This window comes from Sceloporus occidentalis, unplaced genomic scaffold (assembly GCF_023333645.1).
Source record: "Sceloporus occidentalis isolate IW3139 unplaced genomic scaffold, rSceOcc1.0.p SCAF_5, whole genome shotgun sequence".
NCBI lineage: Eukaryota > Metazoa > Chordata > Lepidosauria > Squamata > Phrynosomatidae > Sceloporus > Sceloporus occidentalis.
Genome location: NW_028316985.1, coordinates 172,411,855 through 172,435,329, shown reverse-complemented (window position 1 = coordinate 172,435,329; position 23,475 = coordinate 172,411,855). Strand labels below are relative to the sequence as shown.

The following is a 23,475-nucleotide window of genomic DNA, read 5'->3' as shown; positions in this document are numbered from 1 at the left end:
GGCATTTTTATTTATTTAGCATGGTATTTATACCCCACCCTTCAGCGCTAAAGGCTATCAGAGCAGCTTACAATTATTATTTTTAACTAGACAGTTCCCTGCCCTCAGACTTACAATCCAAAAAGACATGACACAAAAGGAGAAGGGAATGGTGGTGGGGAAGGGGATCAGGTCCAGCAGTTCTTCTCTCCCTCTGAGGCTTGGACCAAGGCAGATGGACTGGAGGGAGGGCTCTGCTTCTTAAGGATAGGCCTGATGGTGTTGGGCCTGTCTTTTCACTCCCTCCCAGGCCAGATCGAGTCAGATGCCATGGAGGGAGGGCTCTGCTTCTTAAGCATAGACCCGATGGCATTGGGCCTGTCTCTTCATTCCCTCCCAGGCCAGATGGAGTCAGATGCCATGGCTCTGCTTCTTCTCTGCTCTTCACTGGTCCCATCTAGCTGTATGTTCTCCAGTTGTTCTAGCTATCCAAAGTCTCAGGCGAGGGTTTTCCCTGGAGACATCAGAAGTTGTATCTGGAGCCTTAAATATAGAGGACAGGTGCTCTCTCTCTATTTCTCTCTCACACACATGCACACAATAAGAAAAGAAGGTTGTACTGTGCTTTAAGAAAGGTAAAGTAAAGGTAAAGTGAATGTCTAGTCATAACCAACTGTAGGGGTCAGTGCTCATCTCTGTTACTAAGCCGAAGAGTCAGTACTGCCTGAGGACTGCTCTTGTGGTTATGTGGCCAGCATGACTGCACTGAATGCTGTTACCTTCCCACTGAAGTGATACCTGCTTATCCACTTGCATTTGTATGCTTTTGAACTGATAGGTAGGCAGGAGCTGGGACTAGTGATAGGAGCTCACCCCATCATGCAACACTAGGGCCTCCAATTGCCAACCTTCCGATCTTCCAATTGTCAGAATTGGCATCTTAACCACTAAGCCACTGCATCCCCCACACACAGCGAAAAGAAGTTGTACTGTGCTTCAAAATAGCTTGCTTATTTCCAGCAAGTGAAAAAAATGCATGGATTGACAGGATATTGTCCACCAGTTTCTATAAGAGTGACACACACACACTTCCTTTTTTTGTCCTTCAACAAGAAGGGATATTGAAACGCCATATCATGTAATTCAAACATAGCCATGTGCCTGATCACACACAATGTCATAGTGGAAACTGGACTTGCAGAGTTGAAGCACCAGGATGTTCTGACCAGCAGGGATGGCAGGTTCATCTGCTATAGGTTTACCTATTTTCTCAGAGCTTATCTTAGCCTGGAAATAAAATAGATTTCTCCAGCAACAATTACTGGTATCATTAGGGGGCTGCAGGGAGCACTGGGTGACATACACAAGAGGAGGGATGAAACCAGGTTGGGCTCTTCTCCTGCAACAGTGTGTGTGTGTGTGTACTCTGATGCTGTCTGGAACCCACCCCTTTCTCTCTGCTGCCCTGGCTCTCTCCATGAGGAGAAAGGGCAGTGCATACTCCTTTCATCCCCTCTCACTGCCTCACTTGCTTGGCTGCCAGGCAAGTGAATGAGTTAGGCAGCTGGGGGGGAGGAGCATGGAGGTCAGAGTAAGTTGCTGCTGTTGCTGCCACATGGCAGACCTTCTGGGTCTGGCCGGACAATGTGTGGCCAGGGTGGGGGGCAGGTGAGAAAGGGGGAGGGAGGGTAGGCATGAGTGCACATTCCTCATGTCTGCTCCACTGACAGAGCTCCCTCCCTGAGGAGGAAGCTGAGGCAATGGGAGGGGTGAATGTGCCCCTTCCATCCCCTTCCACTGTCTCACTTGCCCAGCCACCCTGGCAGCAGAGTTCTCTGCTTCCACAACCCAGCAGCACTTGCAGGGTCTGGCCAGGGGCAGCCAGCCAGGTAGCCAGGGACAAAGGGTAGACAAGCTACGCAGTGAGAGGAGGCAGAAGAGGCCACTGCCCTCCCACCAGCCCTCTGCACTGGATGACAGTAAGGCTAGTGATGCCACACTGGCAACAATATTTACTTGTAAACTCTGAATTGTGTGTACACAACACACATATATGTAAGAACACACAAACAAATCAAAACAGCTGCCTGAATGTACAATGGATCTTGTTGTATGCTGGGGTTTGGTTCCAAGATCCCCTGTGGATAACAAAATCCATGGATGTTCAAGTCCCATTAAATATAATAAAATAGCAAAATGGTGTCCCTTATGGAAAATCAAGGTTTGATATTTGAAATTTATACTTTTTTTGAACATTTTCAAACCGTGGATGCTTGAATCTGTGTATTAAAAAATCTGTGTATAAGAAGGGCTGACTGTACTCTCCTTCTAGTGCAGTGGTTCCCAACCTGTGGGTCGGGACCCCTTTGGGGGTCAAATGTCCCTTTCATGGGGGTCGCCTAAGACCATTGGAAAACACCTATTTAATTACAGTTATGAAGTAGCAATGAAAATAATTTCATGGGTTTGGGTCACCACAACATGATGAACTGTATTAAAGGGTCGCGGCATTAGAATGGTTGGGAACCACTGTTCTAGTGCATGGCTACATGATTGTTGAGGCAAATTATTTACTTCCTTGTATCTTGGAGATTGTACAGTCCGCTATCTTCGAGGAGCTCAAGGTATTCCCCACTTCCTTTTAAGCAACAACTCCAGGAAGTGAATTAAACTGGCAGATAATAAATAGATTAAAGTTAGCCTAAGTAAGGACTTGAACTACCAAATTAGATACAGTTTATTACTTCACCTGAAAAACACAGTAGCATTTTCTTCAGTTACAATATTTTTCAGAGTCAGTAATCTTTCTTATCCATCAACAATTTATCCATTGACAAGACACAGAATGATGTGCTTCTGAGTGATGCACATCTTTCTGCGTTGCCTCATTAAGACATTCTATTCCTTCAGTTGTTTCCTTTTCAAGCAAATAGGAATGAGCAAAAGCTTATATCCTTACATTCTTGATCTTATTCACTGCTCAGTAAAATGAGACCCATAAACAGTTGACAATTTAACTACCATTTATAAACTGGCATTCCAATTGGTTTATTCATTTCCTTTGAAAGTGCATTTTCATACTTCCATTTTGAGTCCTGCACTATGATTTCTTTTTGGAGATGGGTGGGTGTCAACTATAATGGAAAAAGGAAAGAAAACCTGCCTTGAATACAAAGGAAAGAACTACAATTCAACTGGTTTGTGTGGCATTCAGATGGTGCATTAGAAGTCTGATGCAACCAGTGATTACTGAGAAGCCAATTCTATTGATTTCCTCAAGGCACCTTGCTTTAAGTAATTGTCAGGGCTGGCCCGACCATTAGGCAAAGGCAGATGCTTCAGCTGGTGGGAGTTATTGGAGAACAGAACCAAATGAACCAAGCCTGTTACTCTAAGGGTAGAGCTGTTTCATCACTGCAGTCAAAAGAAGATCCAATGACCTGTCCAAACAGCTTCAGAATGAGGGACATCTTTCAGCAAAAATGGTCTGATTCTGGTAAATGTGTTTGCAGTTACAACCATCCAGTTTACTCCAAGCAAGTGCCATGACTCCCAAGGAGATTTCACCTCCTAAACCCCAGCAGGATTGTAGAATGAATTCTCTTGCTCCAAAATGAATTATACAGTCGCCCCTCCTAACATGCAGATCTGAGATCTGCGACCTTGAATACTCACAGAGGGTCGACCTCAATCACGCCCTGCACACGCTTATGGGCATGCACTCCATTCAAGCCTATGGGGTTGGATATGCACAAGCCTCCATTTGTGTGTGTGTGTGTGGGGGGGTCTGGAACATATCCCCCACGATAATAGACGGCCAACTGTATTTTAATATCTAAGAACATAAGGGATATCTTACTGGACGCGATCCATCCAGTACATCCAGTAATGGCTAGTGGTTCCCATGTCAGTAGAATAGTCCATCTACAGTTCTCTGGGTTTAAATTTGGCCTTTAAAAGAACTTTTCAGGGTGCTGAATCCTACACTCAAAATTATAGGTTTAACACTATGGATAGCTTCTTTACTATTCAGATTTAACATTTTTAAACACTTTAACACTTTTAGATAGCTTCATTACAGTTCAGATCAAAACCAGGAATGGGATCACTGGCCCACTGACATGGAAGTTGCCACTCCAACAGCATCTTTCCAACTCTATTTTAAGCAGATAGCACTTTGTTGTCTACTTGTGTTCTAGTCAAATTAAATATTTAATAATTCTGAGGTTTAATTCTGCCATGTTCAAATGCCAGAAAGAGCAAAAGCTCATATTTCTGCTTTGGTTGCTGTACAGCTAGCCCTTCTGAACCATGATTAAGTGAGTAATTGTTTTAAAAATAGGAGTGTGAATTGTCATTTAACACACCCAGAGGTGATGAAAAGAGGCATCCAGCAGCTTTAAGGGAATGATATGACTGGGAAGAAGCATTCAACAGTCTTTATAAGGAAGGTTCTGGCATTAACAAGTGAGACAGCATCTCTCCATGTTGTTTTTAAAAATTTTCCCCATATTGAAAGTGTTCAAATACCAATTACAGAGTTACACAGGGATATATTTGCAGTCAGAGAAGGAGGGCCTGTCTCTATGCCTTTGATTTTGTTTTATTTGCAGTGGTACAATTCAAAACAGAAGAATTTCACTTTAATTTCATTTCAGAGAGATACAGAGTGAATGAGTAAATAGGAGATTATTGCATAGCTGAAAAAGTGTCTTACCACTTCTGTATTCAAGCTTTATTTGGGATGTACCCTAGTGTTATCGCATGGATTTTGCCAAAACTGCTGTCCAGGTCCAGTCCGGCTCCAGTGTGGGTCCTTGAACTCGCTTTGGCAGCTATTTTTCAAAGTTGGAAAGCTCCCGACTTTGAAAAATGGCCACCAATGTGAGTTCAGGGACCAGCATTGGAACTGGGCTGTGCCTGGATGGCAGTTTTGGGGAGAAAAGCCATGTGATAACACCAGGGTACATCCCAAACGAAGCTTGAATTCAGCAGTTGCAAGATGTTTTTTTCAGTGGTGTGATAATCTCATGAGTGAGAGAAGTTGCTTTAACTGTTTTCAGTTATTAGGGCAGTATTTCAAGACCATGTCTAGCCTAGCTAGTCAGATAAACAAGTCCTAACATCTGCCTGGATTATCTTTACTCCTGGAAAAAGTGCAGACTTCTTCAGGCTTCTTAAGAAAGATAGCCAATTCCCCTGCCAGGAGATCCCTGGCTGAGTCTGTTCTTACACACTTTATCAGAGGCAATGGCCTGTTACAGACAGCCAAAATAAAGCTGCTTCGAGTCACTTTGGAGGTATGGTATTTCAATGATACATGCGTCCTAAGAGTCCAAAGGCCGCACCAAAGCCACGCTCCAGTCCTAAGGACTGAAGTGCAGCTTTGGTGAAGCTTCCAGACTCTTAGGACTCATGCATCATTGAAATACCATACCTCCAAAGTGACTCAAAGCAGCTTTATTTTGGCTGTCTGTAACAGGCCAAAGTGTAAGTAAATGGGGTGTATCTATAAAAGCTTAGGCTAGAAATTTCTTCTTCCTAGTTTGCCTCAAAAATACTGCTGGATTCTTTCATATCTTCATGTCATGGAAACCCACTGGGTGACTTTGAGCAAGTCATACTCTCTCAGCCTCAGTAAACCCAGTGACAGGTTTGTCTTAGAGTTGCCATAAGTCAGAGGTGATCTGAAGGCACACAACAACAACAAGAACAGCAACAACGCAGGGCAATGCAGAGCATAAATATGTGGAAGGGGAGTGTTAATGGAGTCCCTGTTCTGGGGAAAAGGTGGAAGTAAAGAAATAAATTGTGTTTGTCATGCCTTCGAGTTGTTTTAAATCTATAATGGGGCTTTCTTGGAAAGATTTGTCCAGAGGAGGTTTGCAATTGCCTTCCCCTGAGGCTGAGAGCATGCATCTTGCCTGAGAAAACCCAGAGAGTTTCATGGCCAAGCTGGGCATCAAACCCCAGTCTCCAGAGTTGTAGTCCAACACTGAAATCACTTCAAACCAACAACCTGAAATTAAGCAGACGGGCTGCATTTGTACCATGTCCAAATGATAGCCTTATGAGCCTGTTGCAACACAAACAACCAAGAAACCTGTTATCTTAAAGCAAAGCTGGGCAAGTTGCTGCTTTCTGGGTGCCACACCACAAACTCCCATCTGTCCCCATCCCTGGCATTGCTGCCAGGGCCCACTGGGAATCACAGTTCAACAACTGGGGGCCCCCAAAGTGTGCCCAGCTTTGCCTCAGAGTCCTGTTAGTCTTTTTAATGCTGTAATTCTTGTTGTTTCCATCTGCCCATGGGAGCTTTAGCAGTGAAACCTGCTAGAAGGGATGCAGTTGAATTCCTGAGCAGTCATTCGGGGTGAGGCTCTGGAGGTGTTTGCTGCTACTCCTTCCATCATTTCAGAAGCAGTCAGTGTTTCACTGGGGAAAGAGAGAGAAGATAGAGGATGCTGTCCTCCATGATCCTGGTTGGGAGACAGGCGCATGTGTTGCCTGTTAGCCAAAGTGGCTGCCGTTCAAGCCTCTCTCTTGGAGGTTCTTCAACATTCCAGGCAGATTCCCAGGATCCCAGAGATGTGATGCCAATTGACTCCAGTGCCGCAGGAGGGAAGGGGGAGAACTGAACCACACATCTCTCCATTGGAAAGAAAAGGAAGCAAAAGATGTCTACAGGTGGATTCGGAGTTCTTGAAAAACAAGTGAGACACCTGTTCACATGAACCTGCTTTCAAGCTATGGAAGATGCTCCCTGGGGCACCCACAGACCCACAGCCATCCTCTTAAACCAATTCTAGAGATTTGTTGTAGCAATTGTCATGATCTCTATCCACCCCCACCCCTCAAAAAAAATCCCAGTCAAAGGTGTCTTACTGCTTTGATCTAATTCAGGCATTTTTTGTTGTGTGCCTTTGAGTTGTTTCCAACTTGTGGTGACCCTAAGGCGAACCTGTCATGGGGGTTTTCTTGGCAAGACGTGGTCAGAGTCATCCCCTGAGGCTGAGAGAGTGTGACTTGTCACCCGGGGGTGTCTCTGTGGCCGAGGGAGGATTCAAACCCGGCTCTCCAGAGTCTTAGCCCAACCCTGCTTTGGAAAAGGGCCGGCCACAAGGCTGCCTGGGCAGGGGTCCAAAACACACCTCAGAAGCAATCCAGTTTGAGACTAGGAAATCCTGGGAGCTGCAGTTTACTGTGGCCCCTGAGCTCTGGACCCCACAACAAACTCCAACTCCCAGAATTCCATAGCCTTGAGCCAGAAAAGACTTAAAGTGGGGCCAAACCGGGTTATGGATAAAACTCAGAAGCCCAAAGCCCGCCAATCTCCCTCCATCCCTTCTTGCTTACCTTCCTTCGCCAGGTGACTTCGCTCCCTGGAGCCTCGGGACTCGGGCTTGGAAGAAAAGAAAAGGGGGAGAGAGAGAACAGAGAGAGCCTTCCCCCTTCTCCTCAGTACATCCCGGCAGAGGAAGGATGGAGGGAGGGAAGAGGAGGAGGAGGAGAAGGGAGGCAGAGGCAGTGGTCCCCGGGAGGCAAAGGATGGGAGGAAGGCAAGAAGGGAGACCAGGCTGGAAGAGATGGAGGAGAAGGAGGGCTGCCGAGGCGCCTCGGGGCTGTGGGCGGGAAAGAGGGAGGAAAGCAGTCTCTCCTTTTTTCTCTCCCTCGCCCCTTCTTCTTCCTTCCCTCCGTCGTCAGGCCGCGCCCAAAAGGACCCCACCCTCCGCACTGCAGAAATAATCCGGTTTGACACCGCTTGAACCGCCAAGGCTCAAGGCTATGGAATTCTGGGCACTGAGCTTGGCTGTGCAGCAGAGCTCCGCTCCAAAAGAATCATCATCATCATCATCATCAACAACATCATCCTCCCAAAGAAACTTAATATATGAAATGCTAGGATCCCTAGACCTCATTTTATTGCCCAGAAAGAAAGCCCTGGGCATAACAACAACAACAACAACAACAATAATAATAAGGTGCAGGTGTTGCATTTCTGTTCCCATAGGCTGCACCTGCACCGCAGAAACAATCCGGTTTGACACTGCGTTAACTGCCACAGCTCAAGACTATGGAATTCTGGGCATTGTGGTGGCTTGTAGCATCAGAGATCTGCTCCAAGGGAATAATAATAATAATAATAATAATAATACCTTAATAAGACCTTATTTCATTGCCCAGAAAGATAACCCTGGACATACAAAAAACAACAACAAAAAACAAAAAACAAAAAAGATGTTATGTTTCTCTTCTCATGGGCTGCATCTGCACTGCAGAAATAATGCGGTTTGACACCGCTCTAGTCGCCATGGCTGAAGGCTATGGAATTCTGGGAGTTGTTGCAGCACCAGAACTCTGCTCAAAGAGCAAGTCCTATTGCCTCCAACTCTTATTTGTGGGCTTCCCAGAATTCCTCAGTTAGTCACTCTGGGAAACAGGCCAATGAAGAGATCTGTTCATTAACTCCTACCCTAAGGAATGTCTGCCATAAGGAAACAGCATTAGGAATGGATGGCTGTGAAAAAAGGTGAACAGCAAAGAAAGCAGATTGGAAGGAAATCAACTCACTTGAAATGTGATGCTGGAGGAGAGTTCAATGGACTGCTTAAACATGAATAGAGTCTTATGGCAAATCTAACCTGAACTCGCATTAGAAGCAAAGATGATGTACAGTCATCCCTCCATATTTGCGGCTTTGATATTTGCGGATTTGATTATTCACGGATTTCATTAATATGTTCTCTCTAGGACTGTCTAGGTCCTCCAGTGCAACTCTGTGGTCAACTTTAACTAAAAGTTGAACTGAAAGACCATTTGTATCTACTCCAGTGCCATTCTATGGTCAGTGTATGTTGGACATTGACCACAGAGTTGCACTGGAGGACCTAGAGATTCCTAGAGAGGTGTCCTCTCAGGTAAAAACAGTGCTTTTGTTATTTGCGGTTTTTTCATACTTACGGGGGTCTTGTTCCCTAACTCTAGCGAATAGGGAGGAACAACTGTAATAACGTAATATAGATGATGATGTAAAAGATGTAAGTATTTGGCTGAAGCCAAAGGGTGCTCAACAATGGCTCCTTTTCATCCTGGAGAGAAGTGACCAGTGGAGTCCCACAGGGTTCTGTCCTGGGCCCAGTGCTATTCAACATCTTTATCAATGACTTGGATGACAGAATTAGGGGTATACATATCAAATTTGCAGATGACACCAAATTAGGAGGAGTAGCTAATACCCCAGAGGACAGGATCAAAATTCAAGATGACCTGAATAGACTAGAAAGCTGGGCCAAAGCTAACAAAATGAAATTCAACACAGAGAAATGTAAGGTACTGCACTTAGGGCGGAAAAATGAAATGCACAGATATAGGATGGGGGACACCTGGCTGAATGAAACTACGTGTGAAAGGGATCTAGGAGTCCAAGTAGAATCATAGAATCATAGAGTTGGAAGAGATCTCAAGGGCCATCCAGTCCAACCCCATTCTGCCATGCAGGAACTCTCAATCAAAGCATCCCCAACAGATGGCCATCCAGCCTCTGTTTGAAGATCTCCAGGGAAGGAGACTCCACTACACTCCGAGGAAGGAGTGTGTTCCACTGTCGAACAGCCCTTACTGTCAGGAAGTTCTTCCTAATGTTGAGGTGGAATCTCTTTTCCTGTAGCTTGCATCCATTGTTCTGGGTCCTGTTCTCTGGAGCAGCAGAAAACAAGCTTGTTCCCTCCACAATATGACATCCCTTCAAATATTTAAACAGGGCTATCATATCACCTCTTAGACCACAAGTTGAACATGAGTCAACAATGTGATGCGGCAGCTAAAAAGGCCAATGCAATCTTAAATTGCATCAATACCAGTACAGTGTCTAGATCAAGGGAAATAAAAGTGCCACTCTATTTTGCTTTCGTCAGGCCCCACCTGGAATATTGTGTCCAGTTTTGGGCACCACAATTAAAAAAGGATGTTGAGAAACTGGAGCAACTAAAATGGTGAAGGGTCTGGAAACCATGTCCTATGAGGAGCGACTGAGGGAGCTGGGCATGTTTAGCCTGGAGAAGAGAAGGTTAAGAGGTGATATGATAGCCCTGTTTAAATATTTGAAGGGATGTCATATTGAGGAGGGAGCAAGCTTGTTTTCTGCTTTTCCAGAGACTAGTACCCAGAGCATTGGAAAGGAAAAGAGATTCCACCTCAACATTAGCCCTTGTGGTCTCTTCCAACTCTACAATTCTATGATTCTATGACTAAACTGAGGACTTTATCGCACCGCCTCTGGTGCCCCACTTACTTGTTCCGAATTTGGCTCAAATTAACTAGGGTTGCTGTGTCCCTGTCCCTCATATCCAGGCATCTAATTTGCATTTTATGCAAATTGCTAAAATTTCTTATTGCTTCCTTTAAGAAGAAATTTGGTGGAGAATTACGTCCCTATTGAAGAATAGCTCAGTTTGTACAATTAGAAGGACTGCTAGGTCTGAATTGAGACTCTAGAAGGCACAGTTAGAGGAGTTAAAACCCTTTGCCTCTACTGCAGTCCAGCTCCACTCACCTCCCTTACCTGACCCTGGTTAACACCTGCAAGTTGCTTTGGAAAAAGAACCTGCGAAGTTCCCAATGGAAACATTCCTCCTTATATAAATGTGGTCATATGGGGATCATCTAGATTGGAGCCATGGGGAAGAGAGGAGGGAGTTAAGGGCCTCCCTTCCTTCCATATCATCCTTGCTTGCTATTTACACTTTACAAAAACATTCACACTCACACATAAGAAAATCACTATGCCAATTTGCTGTTTTACAGGTCAGTTCAGTGTTACATCAGCCTTGATCTACAGTAAACAAAGGGTATAGATAAACCTCTCATATTCACCCTTGAAATAAAGAGGTGTTTTTTTAAAAAATAAATCTGTTCTCAAGCTTGGGGCTCTAGTTCTTAATGCACTCAATAAAGTTGGATTGTCGTTCCTCCTTCACAATACTTTTGTTAGCCATTACTTCACCTAACCAGGGGGTGGGAACCATGCAGCCCTCCATGTGTTTTTGGACTGCGACTCCTAGCATCCCATACCCTTGGCCAGATCTACATGAGGGAAAAACTGAATTTTGCCTGAATCTGTGCTGATCAGGACACATGGTGCCTGCTAATTTTCCTGAATCTGGCACAGTTGGGGCACATGATGCATGGTCCAATCAATACCAAACTCAGAGTAAAACTTCAGTGTAGACTACTGCTGTGAACAAAACAGGTGCGGGTGGCTCTGGGGCAAATGGACAGCAGAAAATATGAGAAGTCCATTGAGACTTTTCCTCATTGGCTCTGTGATCTTGGGATGCTGATAATTTCAGCCCATCCATAGCTGAATGATTATGTAGTTTGTGTTCCTGGTCACCACAGAATCTGATAGCAAGAGTAGCCCTATACATTTTGCTGCCTGTGACAAAAAGGCAAAATGATGTCTTCCCCTTTCATTTCATGCATAGAGGCAGCAGAAACTTTCACTCTGGCTGTAGGATAGGGTCCTTTATTCCACCTAAAATCAGCAATCTATTTTATGGGGTGAAGATCAGCTAGGGTGCAACACACAGCTTTGTCTTCCAAGAGAACAGAATGACCTGGGAACTATGGAGAAACAGCTTGGGGGCTGTCACTGCTCCTCCCTCCCAGAATTGACCACTTGAAGAAGTTGCCTCAACCTATGTAATGATAGGGCCAGCACTGTCTGATAGAGGTGAGCAGCAAATCTTTATGCAATTATCCTATGTGAAATTCCATTTTTTTGTGTGTTTTCAAATTCATGGGCTGACAAATTCATTTTATCTAGCTTGCAAGTTGCTTAGCATGCTTACTATCTCTAATGTAAGAGAAGGAGTTTTGTGGAGGACTTATTTCCCTCCTACGTGCTGGGAAGGGAAGGACTGAGAACTATAATGTTTGTTGCTGTTAGACAAAAGCAAAAGGAATACTTTTTACATTTTATCTTCTTCCACTATCCCTCTGTTTCTTGCTGGTCTAACCCAATGCAGAGGTTCAGACAGAATGCAAGATGGGCTCAGTATTCCTCCCTTGAAGTAACCCTGTGGAGATTATCACACACAGATGGAATAGGGATGGGATCGCTCTCCCATCCTTATCTTGTCCATGACAGTGATCACGTGAAAGGCTTTCAGATCCTGTCATTGAATCAGCATTGCATTAATGTGAATTGCCTGGCAATGCCACTGCAATGATAGGACAGGACAATGATGAGACAATGATGAGACAACGATGAGACAACAACGAGACAATGACAGGATCTGCACAGTGTCATCTGAAAGTCTTTCGTGTGATTGCTGTCAATCATGCTTTCCGGACAGGATAATGTTTGGATAAGCACAACGTCATCTGAATGTCCTTCCCATGTGGGAAGGATGGGACAGGGACGAGACAAGGATGGGACAATAACATCCCCTCCCCCATGTGATAATCTCATGTACAGCGCGCACACACACACACACACACACAGAGAGAGAGGGGGGAAATGAACTGGGTTGAGGTAGTATGAACTCTATGTGGGAGTTATATCAGTACAGCAGTCATTTTTTCTTGAGAAATTTGAAATGGTGCTATCAGCCACAGGGTGTTAAATAAGCTGTTTTTGAGAAAATGAGCAAAATGTATTTCAGTAATTCTATTTAATTTACATTTATTTAAAGTGTGGGTCTTGCAAACATAGTGACTTCAGAAGTGTTAAATGTCACACTGTAATTATAATAAGACTTTGTGTCTGTTACTCTCTAATAGCTTCCCTTACTTGCTGGGATCCCAGTGGAAGGTCATGGGTCCAATGTCTGTGAGGTGGTGAATCTATTTTGGATTTTATTCCAGATTTCAAATGAGCTATCCAAAGTGCTGAACCCATTTCAAGAATAGGGTATGAAATGAATCTAAGGCCCGTTACAGACTGCCCAAAAGGGGAAGTCTTGGGTCGCTGCCAGTTTCAGCGCGGAGGAGTCGCAGCAGCCAAACCGCGCAACTCCTCTGTGCTGCAAAGAAAGAGCGCGAAAATCATGCTCCTTTCGGAAACCCGGAAGAGATGTCACAAGTGCCAAAGTGCGCACTCGCGGCGTCACTTCCGGGCCGCGATGTGCGGACGTAGAGCGTCCACTACGTCAAAATGGCGGCGGCCATGTGGAACGGCCACTGCCATTTGTTATGGACTCTGTCCGTAACAGGGTAAGGGGCGTCTGGAAGAGACGCCCCTTTTCCAAAATGGGACGTCCTAAGGACGTCTCTTATGGCGGACTGTAATCCGCCCATATTTCAAATTAAAACTCAGACCAGATTCACTACCTCTGTGATACTGGAGCCATCAGCCACCTCTGTGGGATACATTTATCCTGTTTGGAGGATTTTACTGCCTGAGGCAAAACACTAAGTAAAACCCAATACCCAAGACATTTTGCCAAAGGCATTTTGCTGCCTGAGGCAGAACACCAAGTGGCATCCATCTTCCACCTCCCATCTATCCATCTTATAGTGGATAAGTTATTTCAGCACATGCAAAGTAAAGTCCCATGAGCATTGCTGACCACATGTGGCAGAAAAAATTTTATGCACTCATTTAGCATATTTACACTCTGCCCTTCAGCCAAAAAAGGTTCCCAAGGGAGTTTACAATTCATTAACCTGACAGTTCCCTGCCTTCAAGCTTACAATCTAAATAGTACATGACACATTAAGAAAAATGGAGTGGCAGTGCAGGAAGGAATTAAGTCCAGCAGATGTTGGGACCTTGGTAGTGGTGGTGTGGACCCGTGACTGGGTGCTCTCTTCTCTCTCAGAGGCCAGAGCAATGGCAGTTGCAACATGTATCGAGTGGCTATCGCCAGCTACTGGCGCACCACATGATGGAATATGTTTGGCTGCTCTTCTCCCCTTCTGAGCTCAGATCAATCAGGAATTTATTTAATTAAATAAGGAACAAGTTGCTGCCCTTTCCAAGTCTAGTGGGAAAGCTAGTACATGCAGAGAGAGCTGAGACACATACATGTGCAATGTGGTTGGAGAATAAAGGGCCATGACTTTATTATTTACAGTTTATACTAGTATAGGCCTGGCCTGGGACTCATATCCAGGGATCAAACAACCTGCTTGTTATTTAATGAACCCCATCTTTTGCCTCATCTAGGTGGAGAGGGGGATGGAGTATGAAGGGCAGCTATAATATTTACATCAACACAAAGCCATTGCATGATTTCCTTGCAACCTGGGAGTGGAATAAGTCAACTAGCCCTGCAAAATTGGCTTGACTGTTAGCCCCAGAACCCCAAGGTCCTTTCAGAGGAACCCTTAAATACAACAGGGATAATAGTCTCCCAGGCCTATCATCCTCTGAAACCTGGTCTAACCACAGAACCAAGTTATGACAGAAAATTATCCAGATTAATATTATATTTTAAGGACGCAGAAATAGGGGGTGGCAAGGCATACTCTGCCTACTTTTGGGCTAATCTTTCTAGCAGCTCTCATCTCAGTTTGGACTCTGCTTAGGACTGCATTCTCCCTTTCAACCCAGGACTGCCTAGACTACACTTCTGTTTGTCATCCTGTGTAACGCATGAGATTGACCTGGCCTTTCCAGTTCTTGTGGACTATCAGTGTGGTCGCTTAGGCACTTGCCAGCTTTAAACAGGACAGAAGCAACTTTCCCAAGCTCTGGTTCTGTTCGAAAGGTGCCATATTTTGGATTGGATCCTTGTTCCATTTGGTTTAATATGGTCTACCCTGAATGGTGACTGCTCCCCGGGTTGCAGAGTCTTTCCCATGCCTATCAGGAGATACCTAGGATTAATCTTAGGACCTTTTCCATGTAAAACAGTGATAGGCAAACAGGAAAAGTCTTCATTAGCCTCATTCAGCATGGGGGTGGACAGTTGCCATGAAGGTGAAGCATGTTTCAGAAGGCAACTCATTAAAAATTATTTATTAAATATTATTAAATTCATTAAAACCATCTCTACTCATTATTAAACAGTAAAATCCCTCTATTCATAAATTATATATTATTATTAAATTTATATTTATATATAAATGAACTTTAAATATACTTAAATTGACTTTAATTAATATGGTACTGACAATGGATATTGAAACAAAAGGAATTAAACTGATTAAAACTTTGCCCAGCTTGCCCTGTTACAGGATGTCAATGAATGTGATGTATTCATTATTTGGAGTGTGAAGAAGAGCCTTCTTTTGTCTTGTCCTTAGTTTCCTGCCAATCAATTTAATTGGATGACCCGAAGTCTTAATGTTATGAGAAAATGAAAACTATAATCTCTCTCTTCACTAATTTCACACAGTTAATGAATTTATAAACTGTAATATGCTCTATTCCTCTTCCAGCTTGATTCCCCCACATGTAAGATTTTGTGAGTGCAAAGGCTATAACATATAGAACAAAGACACAGATCTTGGAAAACTGTTTGGAAGGAGGATTGTAGTTCCCAGAATCCCCAGTCACCTATCCTCCAGTTGTTCCAATTTGGCAGGGACAGTCCTGATTAATCCTTTGCCATCCCATGTTTCCAGCTATTTTTAACATCTCTCATTTTCTCTCCTATTCCCGCCTTTGTCCCCAGATTACCTTGGTTGCTGTAAAGTGAGTTCAAGATGCAACAGTACTTTGCACTCAGTTAACTCAGCAAGAGGGAGAGGTGAGTAGAGGCGACAGGAGGCTTAGGTAAAATCACACTGCTATAGCCTCACCTAGCTTGTATATTTCTCCTCATTAATAACTTTTCCACCTCAATCATGCTCTGATGATGCTTGGCCACACATTTCCTGGTTTTCATTTGTGAAATGCTGGAACGTATGCAGTAGATATGCTTGAGTGTGTATGCTATGTGGAAGATTAGAGGATTTATAGTCCAAAAAGTAACTCTCAACCTCAGCCAAGGATAAAGCTAGTAGTGAAAGTGCCTTGCATGGTGTCATACTATGGATTCATCTTGTTCAGTATTGTTTCCTCTGATTGGTAGTGGAGATCGTTCTTATCACATCAGACACAAAACTTTTGTATTGATTGCTTTAAATGGAAGTACCATGGAACCCAATGATACAGTCTGGCAATTTTAGACTCTACATTGAAAAGTGTGATGTGGGCCCCACTCCGGATTGTGCTTGTTCAAAATATTTCAAACTATACTGCTCCAGTCTTACTGATTTGCGGACATTCTGTTCATTCACCTGAGTAAAGACCTAGGCATCTGCCAAAATGTTCTGCCTTACTGCCTCAGGCAGTAAAATGTCTCAGGCCAGTTCTGGTAAGATATTGATGGTAGTCCCCCTTGTTGAAATTAGCAACTCTTTATTCTACATACTGTGTTTATGATTTGAGTTACTGTTAGATGTGGGATTTAATTCTGCTAACAAGAAGTAAATCCAATTTACTTTCTTTTCAAAATTGTTACTGATTTTTTTTTTTAAAAATCAAGTGAAAATCATACATGCTACTAAAAAGTGGATTTGCTTTTCTTTTCTTTTTTCTATTCTATACTAACAAAATCTCTAAGGAGTTGAGAGATTAATTAAAGCCACTGGTTTTCTAGCACTGTTCTCTGTGGGGAGAAGAATATATTCCTTAGTGCATTACAATATGGAAACTTTTCCAAGACATTTAGATAGTAAAATCTAAAAGGTAATAGCTAATATGTTGCAATATTCTTAGCCCAATTGTAAGCATTGGCACATGTTCAGTATAATCATTGACAGGGGTTGGAAAAGTTACTTTTTGACCTACATATCCCAGATTTCCCCAGCCATCGTGACCAAGTAACTTTCCTAAAAAGTAGCATTGCTAAGCTCTGAGAGGGATGTTTGTATCACATAACTAATACTGTCTATACATTAAGAATCTGCATATGTGCATTTATAAATCCACATCCATGATAGTTTGCCCAGCATGTCTAGTCTGTCACACTGAGGTTGAGGCATGAGTGTGATTTTCAGTAAGTCTGCCAGACCTTGAGATACTCTTAGAAATCAGAAAGCAAAACCTGACAGTTCCAGGTGAAGGATTTATTTACAGAGGATAAGGAGTTGCTATTTACAGATGCAGGACAGAGTTCCAGGATGGAAGCAAACACTCTTCCTTAGCAGCTCACAGCAACACAGAGGCATACTAGAACTCTCACTAATACTCACTAACCAACACCAACTGCATTGACTCTCCACGACTCCACAACTATAACCCACACTTGTTTACATTAGGTTCAGCCTTATATACACTTGGCTGATGCAACCTTCCAGTACATGGTATTATACATTACATCATACAGAGTCACAGGTGCAGTGTGCAATACACAAGCAAGTGTCTGGCCACTTCAAGGACATTTATTACCAGGTGTCCCAGCCTTGTCACACAAAGTACACACACATTATCACTGTGCAGTTCTGCAGATCTAATTTCACATCATATTATAGTGACATGGAGCTTATTGCTCAGGATTTTAAACCAGCTTCAGCCTCCTGGATTGAGCTGGGATGTGGGATGGAGATGGGGATTATTGCTCACTAAATTGCTGCTGAGCTACTGGCCGCCATCAGCCCGAGTCCCAGCCGTGCTTCACCAGCACTTTTTAGAAGTCGGAAAGCTTTCCAACTTCTAAAACGTGCTGGAGGAACATAGCTTTGACCCAGCTGGGACCCAGGCTGATGGTGGCTGGCAGTTTGGCAGTGATTTAGTGAGTGATAATCCCCACCTCCACCCCCAGTTCTGGCTGCAGCGTGAGAGGGTGGAGCCAGTTAAATACCCTGAGAGATACGCTCCATAGTCAGTGTCTGGTTCCAGTTAGTTTTAGGTTAACTCAGTCTGAGTTTCTTTGTTTTCCATTTTGTTTATTATGTGAATGGTAGTGGTGCAGGACTAGTTGGTGTTCATCTTCTGCTTTTGAATACAGTGGGCCCTTAGTAACTGCTAGGGTTTGGTTCCAGTACTTCCCTCCCATCCATGAATACCAAAATCGGTGGATGCTCAAATCCGTTATATACAATGGCATAGTAAAATGGTGTCCCTTATATAAAATAGTGAAATCAAGGTATGTTTGGGGAATTATATAAATCAAGAAGTGAATGGTTGAATCTGTGGATGTAGAATCTGTAGATATGGAGGACTGACTGTGGTCCAGTTTTGCTAGATTATTTCAGAGGGGCGCAGCCCCATGCCCACAGTTTATGTGGAGAAGACTCAAGCCCTTCACTACCCCACTCTGGGGTTCATGACTTGTTACAAGACAGGAATATGATTAACTTTGTCCCCTGGATTCTAGGTTTGCTGCAAAGTTTAAGGGAGCCTTCCAGACATCTTGAACTATGTTCCACAACATCCCAGTTGGCAAGCCTGGAAGGGAATGCTGAAGTTTATAGCCCAACACAATTTGGGAATTCCTAGTTGAGAAAAGCTAATATGAGATATTAGCTTCCCCATCTAATTTATTGATTATTTTAAAACACTAATCTCCTTCTAGTTCTCCTGCCTGTACAGATTCATGTCTGTCTTGCTTTCCTCACATTTTGTCACTCATCATCAGGTCTCCCTGCCAAACATCCAGTATGACAAGAGGAGAGATTGCACTGAGAGCAGCTTCCTGTGATCCCAGAGAGAACCTTTACAATTTCCAGATAACCTGCTCTGTTCCAGATCAGTAGACTATGGACAGTTAAGACAGAAAACTGTCTCTCTTTTTTGAATCATTTTGCTATCCAGGGAAATGGAGAGCTCTGAAGAAATGCCATACAAGGAAAGTGGTGCAAAACTGAGAAAGTGGTGCTCAAATATTATTTGCATATGAGGAATTGTGGAAGGCTGTATTCTCTATACTTGGTTTTCTAAATTGGTTTTCTGAAACCTGGTTTGAATTTCAAATCCCTATTGTGAAAGGTTTCAGCATACTTGGTGTCAGGGTGAATGTAATGAGTACTGTGATTCAAAGGCAGTGTAACTCATTAAGAGCAGAAGTGTGTGTTCTGCCATTCTCTACAGGCACGGAAAAAGAAATTGCTTGGTATTGGGTGGTGAATCCAGCATTCCCAGGAGCTCAGCTTTCATGTTTTAAAACCTATATTCCTACTATTTATGATATTTATATCAAAGTAAATATGAAACACGTGTGAAAATCTCAGATGCCATTGAGCAGGACATCCAAAGGTGGTACTGTCTGATGTTTGCTATGCATCGTTTGTCCTTCTGTATGAAAAATACATATACAGTATAAGGAAACATAGTCAGGGGTAGCCATGTTGGCTATTCAGCCAGAAAAGCCAAACTCAAAATCCACAAAAGAGGGATACCATTATTAGCCAACCAATATACAAAAAAATAAAAAAATAAAAATAAAAATACATCATGCAAGCTTTCAAAGCTCCAATGGCTTCTTCACCAGGTAAAGGACATTTGAAGAAAATGCAGGAGAAGAAAAGTGACAATGATAGAGTCACATTTTTAAAAATCAGATGTTGTTTCTGTTGTAGCTCAGCTGTTCTGGAGGGATCTTGATGCAAGCAAAGGTCATTATCTTTCTTGGCCATGTGGGGACCAGGGACAAAAGGCAATAAAAGACTGGTATTAAAACTCTATTAGTAACAGAAAAGTAACTTCCCTTGAGATCCAGGTTGCCCCTGTCCTGATGGAAACTAAATGCTTCTTTATTTCTCTACCTAAACAAGGTTCATCAGATAGCTCCTTCAACATTTGGGCTAAGATTCACTGTCCAGCTGGTATGGGAACCATCAGCTACCATAGCTGTGGTATCGACTTTGGCACTCTTTTTTCAAAATGTACATCTTCTGTGACTTAAATATAACCAGTTTTGTTTTGTTGTCATAATAATAGTCAAAAGACATAAATAGCGTCCAGCAGCATCTAGGGGATAGAACCTATTCGTCATTCACTTTCCAAGACAGGGGAAGAGCTAAATTACAAATAGTGACAGCACTATGATAGAATCTATAGTGACCATCCTAAAAAGGAAAAGAGAGAGAACAGAGAAAAGACAAGGTGCTCCTTCCAAACTGCAGGAGTAATCCTCTCCAGTTGCCAAAGGAACAAGAGAAGAAAGACAAAGCATGCAGCACAACTTTCACAGCAAAAGGAGAGGTCTTTAACCAGGGGTAAGAGAAAAACTGGTCCATGAAAATTAATAAAAAGTCCATAAATTCAAAATTTATTGTGAAATCAGTTCTACACACTAATTAATTCATTAATCATAATGGATTAAATGCAAATTAGAATATCGGTTTGCCACAATAACAGTGAACAAGTTAGTGACATGCTAGTTTGTATTTTTTGTATCTTCTAAAAATATCTTCCAATCATACCCAATCTAACCTTATTCCCAAAATGAGAACTTTAGAATTTTTAGCAGATTAAAAATGAAACATTGATCTAGCATCTGTTAACATCTATCAAACCTCTCACTCTATAGACATTTGACCTTTTAAACACCTTTAATTTTTATTGATCAAAATGATTATTTACATGGGTTTTAATAGGTTGTTTTTAATGACATTTGTCAGCCCCCTGGAGTGCTATTTTTACTGGAACAGTGAGATAAAATTTAATACAAATCAATGCTGCTGCCATTTAACAATCTAAAGAATTACGTTTAAAATCATAGTTTTTAAAAACAAATTAGGGGTAACAAATTTATTTTTTAACATTAACATTTTTCCAACCTTTGCAACAGCCAGACCCCCCCGGGGGGGGGGGGGTTCACACAGAAAATTAATATTGCAAGTTCCCTTTAAGAGCATTAGTTGGCTCAAACTGAATCTACAGGTAGATTGACTTGGAGGGTTTTTCTCCAACTTGGAATCCTTGAAATGTGTGTCTGGATTAAGAAATGCCACTGCATTGTGTGATATCAAACAACTTCCTCCAGGTAACAGATAAAATTAGATCATTGATGTCTGTGAGCTCACCCTGTTCACCCCAGCTGAGAAGCTGCTCTGAGCTTTATTTTAATCATTTTCAATCACAATGGGATCCAAAATTTGGGTAGAATAACAATCCTGCAAATAGGATTAAGATTAGGTTAGAAGATTTTGCTAAGAGTAGTGTGCTAAGAATCAAACACCAAACCAACCTCATCCCGTCTCTATTGTTTGTTTTCCCCTCCTATTAAAGTCATCAGAAGCACCAGGATACTATAGCCAGAATTCTCTTGATTACCTAAATTGGTGCATCCAGGGGTTACACCCCTGTCACACCCTCTCAGCCTCAGAGGATGGTAAGGGCAAATACCCTCTGAAGAAACATGCTAAGAAAACCCCGTGATAGATTCACTTTGGGGTCACCATAGGTTGGAGACAACTTGAAGGCATAGAACAACAACAACAGGGTTACACTAACATACCATATTTACTCAATTATAAATCAACCTCATGTATAAATCAAGGGCAGGTCTTGGTGCCAAAATTATGCATTTTGATATGTCCCATGGATAAATCAAGGGTAAAACTTAGGGGCATGTAACAAAGGATCTAAAGGATGAAGCAAAGGCAAATGTTGCCAAAGAACTTTCAAAATTTTAGCAGTTTGTGCTTATCCTAAAGAGCTGGATGGATGAGGAATCACACTGGGCAATGTGTGTTGGAAGCAACCTGGCACAGGTGGGGCTAAGGAAATATGCATCTGTCAAAAGGGATGAAAAGGCAATGCAAAGCAAATGGTGACTACATTAGCAGTTATTATAGTCTTTAATTTTAATGTGGTAACTTTGCCTGATTTTAACCCAGAAAAGCTGACAAACATATGCAAATATCTTATTCAGATCTTTCAAAGCCTAATTCCTGTTAGTGCTCCTTTGAGCAGAAGTATCAAAGAACTTCCCCCACCACCATTTTTCCACAGTGGCATTCATATAGGTCAGAAGTGGTGTCGCAGTGCAAAGAGCAGAGGGGTTGGTGCTTCATTTAGATGCTCCAGGGGAGGACATGATTTTTGACTAGAATTTCTAGACCTATTGATGGTTATATATAATAAATACTTTCTTGGGTATTGACCAAGGAGGTAACCAGTATCTCCTTTTATAACATTTCCCCCTTGCTACCTGATGACAGTTGATGGCACCTGGCAGAAATATAACTACAGAGCGTACAAAAAGAAGGTATTCCCCCCATATTAAGGCTAGAGGTATCCCATGAAATGCCTCAAGCATGTCCTTATCAACTATGCCTGTGATAGTAGTGGGACCCAAAGAAAACCTTCATCCCAAGGTATTAAAATGCAAGGTAGCCATATAGGGAGATACAAGGTGCATCTACATTGTAGAAAGAATGCATTTTGACTCTGCTTTAAGTGTTGTAGCACCATAATATGAAATCCTGGGATTTGTAGTTTTACAAGGACTTTAGCCTCCTCTGTCAAAGAGTGCTAGTGCCTTGCAATACTACAAATCCAAAGTTTCTGTAAAATGCAGCCACAGAAGTTAAATTGTTGCCAAACAGCATTATTTCTGCCGTGGAGATACACCACATTTTTTAAATACTAGATCCAAGCATTTTCTTCAGTACTTCAATGACACAAAAAGAGTTGCATGATCCCCACCCTTGTCATGCAGTAAGAAAGACCAAACCGAGGAGTGAATGTGAAAAGATTTAATTTTTGTAACCTTTTTTCTCTAAGGAAATTCATCTTTGGGCCTGAACAGACAGGCCAAAATATAGCTGCTTCGGGTCACTTTGGAGGTATGCTGTTTAAATACTGTATGCATCCTAAGAGGCTGGAAGCCATGCCAAAACTATGCTCTAGTCCTAAGGACTGTAATGTAGCTTTGGCACAGTTTCTGACCTCTTAAGATGTGTGTTTCATTTAAAAAGCATACCTCCAAAGGTATGCTGAAGCAGCTTTAATTTGGCCTGTCTGCTCAGGCCCTTGATGAAGTGAAAACTGAAACGAAACTGAAGCTGGTCATATTATGAAATCCGCTGTGATATGAAAATACTGACAGGGAAGTTTCCTCTATAGATCTTCTCATTTCAGCAACCCAAGTGACATGCACTTGGGCCATGGTGGTGAACCTATGGCATGCGTGCCCTCACTGGCCTATGAAGCCATTTCTGAGGGCACATGGAGAGATGGGAGAGTGGGGGAAGAGTAGGAAAAGGTGCACATCTTTTTGTCTACTTCCTCCTCTCCTCCTGGGCCTTCAGCTGTCTCTGGGGAAGTCCCACCCCTTGTGTGGGAACACCTTTGAGTTTGGGCACTCGGTCTCTAAAAGATTTGTCATCACTGCCCTGTGGATTCACCATGGAGGCCCTTCAAAGGAATTACCAAACCCTCAGAGATTCTTTGGGGACATTTTAAAATCAACTCATTTAAGACTAGTATTGATTCTGTAAAAAATGCTGTAGCATGTTACCTGATTTTAAGAAATCTCAAAATTACCACAGGGATAAAAATAAAAATGCTTTTGATTTCACCCCCTCTTTTCCTCACAGACCTTTCACCTTTAA

At 42.7% G+C, this 23,475-nt stretch overlaps 1 protein-coding gene across 1 annotated transcript in view; it reads right to left on the bottom strand.

The window, feature by feature from the left end:
• Window positions 1-7,658, bottom strand: part of LOC149313145 (alpha-synuclein) — a 69,353-nt gene extending 61,695 nt beyond the window's left edge. The window contains exon 1 of the mRNA XM_089527105.1: window positions 7,336-7,658. The gene's annotated coding sequence lies outside the window, so the exon portion shown is untranslated. The remainder of the gene's footprint in view (window positions 1-7,335) is intronic.
• Between the last annotated feature and the right edge of the window lie 15,817 nt (window positions 7,659-23,475).